Source organism: Cottoperca gobio, chromosome 12 (genome assembly GCF_900634415.1).
Source record: "Cottoperca gobio chromosome 12, fCotGob3.1, whole genome shotgun sequence".
Taxonomy (NCBI): domain Eukaryota; kingdom Metazoa; phylum Chordata; class Actinopteri; order Perciformes; family Bovichtidae; genus Cottoperca; species Cottoperca gobio.
In genome coordinates, this window is record NC_041366.1 from 8,718,247 (window position 1) to 8,728,959 (window position 10,713).

The window sequence follows — 10,713 nt, forward strand, 5'->3', positions numbered from 1 at the left end:
ATTACTCCTCGCTCGTTACCACTTCCAAATGTAACGTCATTAAATTATGATGACTATTGAGATTCTCCCTCTTACGCTGCATTTTATGCCAGTTTGGGTTGTTGCTTATACATCTGGTTTCCATATGTCATTTAAAAAGCCTTGCAATGACACTTTCACGCCCCCAACATGAATTGGAGGATGGAAATTGTGAATTTTATGATTTTTTTTACTTAGAATCTCACAAGGGGAGTATTTTACGATGTATCATTGCATTACCATTGACATTATAGTTTAAAAGAGATTAACCAAACCATGAACCTACTACTGTGCAGCGTCCACTAATGGGTTTACTTTGGAGCCCAATATTTAGTGTCATTCACCTCCATCACAGGAGCATTATTGCTTGACTGTGAATGTAGAACTCTAACTAATAACATGTCATACAAATGCCCTAATGCATATTAGGGTTGGTAAGACTCTGTAAAGAAAGAGATGTGAATAGTAGACATGAGCCTAATAGGCATCTAAATAATCATTGACGCAAAGCTGTGATTTGCTATTTGGCAAAACCATTGTTTGTTTTTTTCTGTCTTCCCTTTATCTTTTTCACTTTTTGTTGTGGGCTTTACTCACAATACATGACACCTCAAGATGTGCATTTGGACCGTCTTGCTGTACTCTTATTCTGATATCCATTGTTGGTTAGAATATATGATATCCTTTTTTTCTTTTTCTTTTTTTCTGGGGCAATTTGTTTTCATGTGATCGTGGCAGTACATGCACAGACAGGAAGCACAAGGAAAGAGAGAGGTGGTTACACTGTATGGTATGCACTACATTTCCTTTTATTTTTGTAGCAGTGAACCTCTTTCTAATCCTGCTTTTGCAAAGTGCTATAGAAATGAACTATTCTATTTGTCTGTTACAGTAGTTGCACTTAGTTGTGTTCCATCCAGCCTGGTCTCCTAAACATGTTGTTAAAAGATGATTATGGTAAATCAACTTCCCAATTATTCCTTAATTATTTAAATCAATATGTCCTAAAAGTTGTAGCATTTAATAATAAACTAAAGCTAAATGTGCCGACAAAGGCCCGTTTAACAAGTCCCTCAGAACAGTGTAGGTGCACGCATCTTTGAAGTGTGAATATGTATTACCAAAGCGTACATCCCCAGCACAAACACACACATACACTCTGCCAACACTTCACACCATAACTGTGAATGACAATTCATGCTTTGTCTGCTTTCTGGTTAAATATGTGTTGAAGTAAAACACTCAATTATTTCCTTTATGGACAGTTAAAGCTGTTAAGGACTTTTGTATCCTTACGATTCCTCAAAGTGTGTTCAATTAATTTATATTTATGGCACCATAAAGCTCCAAGATGTTGTTTGATGATTCTGTAATGGCATCTCGACTTTGAGCTCCATTTCTCTTCAATCTTCCTTTCTCTAATTTTTCACCGTCTAGCTGAGTCTCTTTATATGATTTCTTTTATTGTTATACACATTTAAGAAATTGCACACTATTGTCTCCTTTTCTGTCTTTCTCTCCAAGCCTTTCTCTCTGTCTTGATCTCTATTTGTTTTTCTTTCATTCTGCCATTGTTCACTCTTCATGGTGCAATTAGGTTCTTTGATCACTGAGGGATTCTGGGTGATATTCCTGTGCCTTACCAGGCTGACACCACCCACGCTCGTGTACGTACACAGACACACACACTGTACATACACGTATTGATTCATTCCTCACAAACCCAAGCTAGAAACATCCATTCAGATCTTCAATGACCCCACTGCAACCCCGATAAATGCTCAAACCCCCACCTTGTATTTCTGTCACTCATTTTTGGCATCTTCAAATGTCAAACGTTGCCTCTCTCACAGTAAATGATAAACATTGTTCGCCAAGCACAACCGTAAGTGTAGGTGTGATGCCGGTGTGGTGATGGTGGTGGTGTATTGTAGACACGCAGGGGTCTGATCAGCACTGACAGCGGGTGTGGAGATGGTTCTGGGATGCCAGAAACTGTTGCTGTCTCATGGAGGTGTCGTTAGCCTAATTCTATAAAATGTCTGCGGAGGAAAGGGCAATAAAAAATCCACCCCCAAACATCAAACCGCCCCTTAACAAGTCAGCTATCGGCGATGTATCCTGAATTTTGTTTTTTTGTGGATGTATTTTTTTATTGTTCCTTTTGGATGTTTGGATATTTTAGTTATTTAAAGATCTGCTAAAATGAAGTTTGATGGTATTAGTAACAAATGTACTTTCAAGGCAGGTTGGAAAGATAGGAACTCACTAAGGAATAGATGTTGCAGGATGTGGATAGAGGATACATCAGAAAACCAGACAGCAACATATTATCTTCCCTAAATGCATTCAACAGAAAACACCTGATGACCTGTGACAGGATAAGAGCAGCCAATGATGATATCATTGTTATTCTTTTTCACCCGAATCCCCTTTCTCCACATTCATATGCCACTGCTTTGCATTAGTGAAACACATTTTGGAGCAAACTGAATTGTGTGTACATTTGTCACATCTGTCCATGTTTCTGCAACCCTGTCTCCAAAAAAAATACACTGCCATACATGCTGGTATCAGGCACATTATTCATACTGAACATACATCTTCAAAATGTTCTCTCCCATATAGATATAAATCATCATATCATGATGTGAAAACTTTAAAGTATTATGGTTAGGCAACTAAATCTCCTTAGTTAAACCAGCAATAAGCAATTGTTTTGGCTGTGAACACACTTACACTTTATCACCTTTTAAGAGAATATGGTGAACTACACTTGCATATTGACCAATCCAGCAGATAGGGAACAACACTAGTATTAATTAGAAATTGTATTTTGGCCACATGGTGCCCAATGTTGTCTCTCCTTTTAGCTCTGGTTTGGTCTCCACCAACTCTAAATAGCTATCTCTTTACTAAATGCTCAAAGTTCACCTGATAATCACTAACATTGCCTTGGTGCTGGACAGGTAACACACAGTTTGTTTTGCTGCCTATGTTGACCAAATACGATATGAGAGCAGTGAGAGCTAACCCAAATAGTAAAGTCGTGGCCTGGAACACCAAAACAATGAGCTGAAAGGGGCTATAAAGCTAAATAGAGCAGAGTCTGGTGATTCTCAGTGGTTTTGATTACTATGAGTGAGTCATTTGATGCATTTTATGATTTGAAAAACGAATATATCAAACCAAAATGTGCATGCCTTTAAAGATAAAGGTTAACTATTTCTTACATTGCTTTGGTGGTAAAACGTCTGTAGGATTTATTTTTTCCGCTACAGGACACAGCACCAGCACACAGCGTTTCCCCAAACCAATGGTTTGGTGCAATCAGATGTGAAGGTACCTTGGGGGCAGAACAGTCCGCTGTGATTTTGTGTCTGCCCACTCATGACAGTAGGGGAGGAAATGGGAAAGCAAGGTCAGGCAGGGTCAGTGGAGTACACACGCAACTCTCCATCAGTCAGATACACACGCACACACACACGCACACACACACACGCACACACATTTGTAGCAGGGAGTACCTTGTTTTTGGCAGTAAGGACACCTTTGTATGTAGTAGAAGAAAGAAGTCAAACCTGACTCAGTTCTCCAACTGAGAAGATCTAATTTTACACATACACAGACACAGACACAGACACAGACACACACACACACACACACACACACACACACACACACACACACACACACACACACACACACACACACTGGTAGGCAAAATAGTAATACAGCTTTACCGTCGTTTGTCGAAAAAGCATAATATTTTAGTACATACAGCATATTTTAGTGTTTAGAGAATGCCATGAAAAATGCATTCTGAAATATTTCACCTTTAAAGTGTCTTTCCATAACTTTTCCAATTTCTACATGAACCTGCACTAATATAGTTAATAATACAATAATACAATTACACATCTGCCAAGGACGCTCTGCTTTCGGCTCTATTTGACTCTTTGTCTGTTGTCTGTCAGTCGGATTACAAAAAAACTACTGATTTTCATGTTACTTGGTGGGACGGTGTAATGGGCGAAGGAAGAACCCATTTAATTTCAACCGTATCCGAATCACAGGGCAGATACATGAATTATGTTTCACTTTCGATAACATTGCAAGATATGACCTTTGTGCTGCATTTATGTGGTGCGTATTTGGGAAAATGAGTTTCCGACAGGGAATATTCAACTGATATCGACAAGTTGTTTAAATGCTCTGAGCAATAAAATAAAACGCATCTTCTTTGTAGAGTCCATGTTGTTTCCTCATTACGACTTAAAGCTTATGAACGCACCAAAGTCATAAGAGCGACTTCCCAACTCTGGCAATAGGACATTCCAAGTGCGATTAGTCTTATTTTAGTTGACGGTCCTTTTCCTAATCTCCACAGATCTAGTCACCTTGTTTTCTTTAGAAAAATATTCCATAAATGTACTGACAGACAATTAAAAAATAAAGTGATTTTTGTTAGTTACTGATTCCTCTATGAAATGGTAAGTGTTGGGTGAAGTGATGTTTAAAATAACTCTTCTTCTGATCAGCCTCCCCTGGGAAGATACAGGCCTTTAGGTATAGTTGACACACACACACACACACACACACACACACACACACACACACACACACACACACACACACACACACACACACACACACACACACACACACACACACACACACACACCAACAAATAAACTGCACCTCCATTCCCAAAATGATCAGCTTTGGGGCTTGACCAGCTGGCCTCTGCTGCAAGGAACTCTTGGATCTTCCTGAAAGCCATCGCAGTATGTGGAGAGACATTGCAACACATTAGGCCTCTGGATACGTCTGCTTGTATTACAGTAAATCAGATGTGTTTAGATGCTCTTTCCTCTTGGGGCCTGTAACCATCAGCACAGCAGGGTTGGAACTGTAAAAATGCAGTTTATTTTACTAACCATGCCTATTCTTCTCCATTATTGCTTAATTTGGTGGATAACACAACTTATTTCATGAAATCAGCTGTCAGTGTTCAGAGCTTACATTTAAATTCACAGCCTGAGTTAAATGAACTGGAAACAAGTTGAGTCTAACGCTGCTTTAAACATTTGAGCCTGAGTGAATTATGTTTGGATGGCACAGCAGAGAAAACGTTTACAAACCTGATTTTTCCAGAGAGGATGATGGAGCTTTTCATTGGCAGACATTTTGGCATTTCATGGCAGCAAAAGCATGTGTCTCATTACCAACATGAATGGTGGCGGTATTCCATTTCCATCCCAATTCCAGGGCCCTGCTATTGTGCATGCCGGCTCACTGGCACGGTTTACTAAAGCACTCAAGTTAAATAGAGCCATCATTCATGTTGTAGGTTACACCTGTGCTGAGACAATCAACAATACCTGTTGTGAAAACGATTTGACGGCAGTGGTCATCAAGACTGATGCACTGGCACCTCCTGCTAGTCAGATCGACAGTTTATTGAGGAAGCAAAGGGTGTTCTGAGAGATAATGTGTACCTCATTATCTGTCAATATCTCAAGGAAAAAGTCTTTCCTGTCAGTCTATCATAACTAATCATAATAGCAGCAAGATTGAGCTACTTTGCAAGATCTTACAGCAAGACCCTTATGGTGCAATGTTATCTAATGCACCATTGACAGAAGTTCTGGATAGTTGTTGGTACTTTCTTTGGTACCACCTCGGTCGAGGTTCCAAGTGAGCTAATCTGATACTAGAAGGGTTAATACACTGCTGACCACTGATCCGTCATAGAGAATCGTCACTAGAATTGAACGTCTCACATCTTGAGACATATTTAAATAGCCAAGCTTCCATTAATAGCGACTACAATTTTTTTTCTCTCACTCAAACCAGATTAAAAATCAGCCTGCCAAACTACGCTGTACTGTTGACAAAGTTCTGATGTTTCTCTGTTTGGTTGCCGATGAAAGGATTCAGCCGTTTCACGCACCGTCGCTATGGCGGTCGGATGAGAATCCCGCTGAAATAGAGAAAAGGACCTGGTACCAAAAGTGAGTTGATTCAAGTCGAGTCAAGCCAAAACCATTCAGTGGACTCCCATGCAGGTAGAAATGAAGGATGAATAAACTTTGTCTTCCTTCCATCATCTTGCTGCAATTATAATAACTTGCATCTATAGTTTACTAACTACTTGACAAGTTATCAACCCTCAAACAAAGTTCTGCGTTTCAGATTCTATGGCCTCCATCTGACCCCGAAACATGGAGCTCTTGTTTTGGGCTTATAAAGAAGGAAAGCACACAAAAAGAATTGACACACACACTTACACTGACATGCACATACACACACATACACCCCCGCCCCCCCGGGCATCGTTAAGCCCTGCTTAGCAGCTCAGTGAGGCTGGCAGGCAGTGCTGCTGATATTCTCTCTCTATTTTGGCTGCTCCCCTCTGCATGCTGCTCCAAATCCTACAGCTCTCTTTTCACACATTTTATCTCCCAACTCAGGACCTACAGAATATATACTTTAAATGAAAAAGAGTGTGTAGGGCTGAGGGAAAACATATTCTAAGTGCAAACCGTGGAGAGAAAAAAAACGCCTGAGGGTGCCATAATATAAATACTCCCAAACAAATAGCTTTGATTTGGATTCCTTCAATAAGCAATGACAAAAACATTTACTTTTTTCTTACAGTTTTCTTACATTTAATGTAATATATCCTATATTTGAAAAAAGAAAAAAGGTGATAGCAAAATATTACAATATAAAAGTATGAAAAATGTGAGGTAATAATACAGTAGATTAAAAAGTACAGTACATTAAATAAATGGTTGTTCGTACATGTCCATAGTGAATGTGATGTAACAATTATGCTTATAGTTTGTTCAATTGTCCAAATAATGGAATAAAAAGAGACCAAAAGCAAACTCCCCTGAGCTGGATTTTAAATTGGAACAAACAAAGAAGAAATAAAGATTTAATACTTAATCCCTCTACATATGTAGCTGATAGACACGTGAGATGAAACTGATCCTATTGGAGTTGCAATACTGAAATCCTTCAGTGTAGAAATGTTGCTTTGTCAGGAATGCCTTTTGTGACATTATGGGATTTACAAACAAAGCTTTGGCTCACCTCAGGTTCAGGCAGTTCACAGGAGAAAGTGCGGTTTGATTAGACGGAAGTCAACTTGAGTGAGGGATGAGGGTGCTCCAGAATACAGACTACTCTGCAATTCAGGGCTGCCATTTTGGCGTTATATAACACACACACACACAGCCCCCCCTCGCCCCCCTTTCCCGCTAACACTTTGGCATCTTTTTCTATCGATTGCCTCCACTTCCCGAAGGCATGCCCCCGCTCTCCCAGCCTTTTTATCTGTTTCATCCTTTTTGTCTCCCCCAATCTAACCCCTCTTCTCCCCCTCTCCTCAGCCAGCACCCCCCCCCCCCCATCCATCTCTGCACTTTCTTTGTCACTTTGCTTTCCTCTCCCTCAGCTTTTTACACAATAAAACCACAGACTATATATATCTAACATACGGCACATGTTTGCCCTCGCTCTCTTTTCTATTTAGCTCTTATGCCAACCTTCTTCCTCACCCGTTCTCCTCCTCCTCATTCTTATATCAACACACTCTTACAAAAATGCTGAGGTTATGACCCAATTCAATAAATGGGATTATAGCAGTATATTTAATGGGTTTGATCACTAGGTTGTGCAGCAGTATTGAACTTGGCGATATCCGTGCATTTGTCCGTAGCGCTGAAGTTCCTGTTTCACAAATCTGTATGTTGTTTTCTCCTGAATCGGCCCACTTCTCTGCAATGTCTCTTCCATCATAAATCCAGATGCTTATGATAATATAGTGATTCTGGGACAAAATCATGAGTATTCCCTTATTGTTGAATTTGATTGCATAGTATATCTTTCATCTACTGCAAAGGTAACACTCTGCAAGCAGCGGAGACTGTGAACAAATACAAATACATAGAGTTTTATTTCTTGTAGATTTGTGAGTTTTTTCTCGCTAATTCTCCACTTTAATCTAAAAGAATATCCAGGTTTTTTTTTCTTAAATGTGAGTATCTATTCTTAGAAAGTTTGAGCCTTATTGTTGTTGTATATTTTTCCCCATGCCGAGCCTAATCCGAGGACGTTTAGCCCTCATAAGTATAGAAGTGCACACATTCACACACATGCGTACATGCACACCCTCCCATTTCTATAGACTGGTATGTCCTCTTCCTATTAACCTACAACTTCCACATGATGCTGGCTACATACGTGCACCCTGGGGGTCCAGGGCAATCAATCAAATGTTTGTTCAGTTTAATGGTGTTAACTAAATGTTGACTCTCTTTCCTTTTTTCCCATTTCTGTCCTTCAGTAATCTCTCCATCTCAGTCTCTGGGCACAAACAAGTCACCTTCTTACCACAATACAATCTACACCATTTTGAAACTATAACAAACACATTTATGCTTCCCAAGCTTCAGGTTTCCAGGTTACAAACAGAAAAACAGCAGATTTGTACATTGTGGTACAATCATAAGACAAATCTTAAGCAGTCCCAGGAGAATGTGTGGATACACGACTACCCACTATAGTATGTTGGCAACGTCATTTCAGTTTTATGCTGCCAAACAGAACTCTCTGCGTAATACTGCACAATGTGTAAGTGATCATGGAAAAAGCTTCCCCAAACAAGCTTCAGAAGAGTGAACGAAGAGGTGGATGCAAAAGCTTCGAAAGAGACAAATAACCAGATTGTAATACGTCAAACACTGATTTTCCCTTAAAAGCTCATTTGGCTTAGTCGCTTCCTTTATCAATCACCAAGAGGAATCATCAATCAATATCATCAATGGAGTTCACTGCAGATAAACACAACCATAAAGATATCTATATATAGCATTCAAGGGCAGTACAGTATTACAATAATAGCACATAAAAACAGCTTACATTGCTGATGACAATGTTGGTTATTAAAGTAATATGTATAGTTTACCTGTGCTCATTAGTGACAATAGCCGAGTAACTGCCTGGACCACTTTTCCTATTTCACCACAAAGCTTGTTTCTTTGACCAATCAGAAGTCAATATTCTAATGATTTATAATAAGCAAATACAATATATTCTGTGCAGCGAATCAGATGCTGTATTCGTTCACACACCTCAAGCACCTGCGGGATTCACATACATACTGTGTCCGTCTTTAGCTCACATGTAACAACCCCCTGCCAACACATGCACATGATGCTTATTTGAATGTTAAATGTGAAAACGAATGGGCCCCTATAGAGCAATAACAGGCTTGATGGTGTGTGTGTGTGTGTGTGTGTGTGTGTGTGTGTGTGTGTGTGTGTGTGTGTGTGTGTGTAGATGTGGGAGAGTGTGGATAGAGGTTCCCTGGGGAATAAACATGTATCCTAGTGGCCTTCCATTCACCAACATGGTTGTATTGTACTGTAGTTTACAGCAGTGCTCATTGGCTTCTGTACTGTATGTGTGTGCAAACATGTAGTCCTAAATTGGAGTAAGAGGAGTTGATGGAAGGAGATGAACAGCTGTCGTTAAGGAAGATGTCACACAATCAAATCTTCAGTGACTCATTTTACATTTGTCACTCAACCCTAATGACTCCAAAAGTAAGGCCCACCTTCCATCATAAAAGACATCCTCACACCTTCCTCCATTATCATTTCACAGACACCCAATATTGTGTGGAGACTTTTGGACACTAATATAATATTGCTATATATAACGCTTGTTATAAAAATTTTTTCACTCAAGTTATCTCAATTGCAAAAGGAAACAGAAAAAGCCCAATTACCTATTGTCGTGATTGTATTAGATTCCTATCGTTGTAAAAAAAGCTATATATATTTATATAAAGCTATTTAATGCAGACTATTTGTAGAGTCAAATAATGTGGAGATGAGGTTCCAATAAAATGGGATTATTGGGAAATAACATGACTCTGACATGGCATTATGCTTTGTATTTAGCCAAACAATGAATCACATATTGAAAAATATATAGAATTTGCTACAATCTGATATGAGCAGCTGAAGCGCTGAGCTTGTGAAGCCACTTCCAGCTGCCACAAAGAAAATAAGTAGCATGTTATCTAAAATTGAGCCTTTTTTTTACTGAAAATTACTCTTTGGAGTAGAACCTTGATCTTCACATCTGAATTCAAAAGCCTTCACTCTCCATAATTGCCAAAAGTGGAGTACTACCTGTTTTTACTCGTGTCTTCTTTTTTTTTCATGGGTGCATGCACAAAATATTTTTTCCATGTATTATTATTTGCATATTGAAATCATTGAGCTTTTTTTAAAGGTCAGATTTAATCAAATCTACAGCGAAGAGAGAGGAAAGGCTGGGAAGAGAAAGTGGGTGATAATAAATGAAACTGTCCCTGAGTGACCAGCCACCTGAACACTTACTGATAAACAGTATTAGAAAATATAATAATAAGGTATTTATTTCCATGAATCCACTGTAAAATACAACAACACATCACGTGTTCCTGCATTTATACAGGAAACATTAAGCAAAACACAAAACAAAAAAACACAAAAAGACATAGGACTTCATAATAATGAACCCATGAAATTTCCCTCAAAAGGAGAATTTGCCAAGCGAGATAGACATGTCAAGTCCACCTAGTTCACGTCATGCAGAGAGCCTCCTGAGTACAACAGACTACAATTTGCC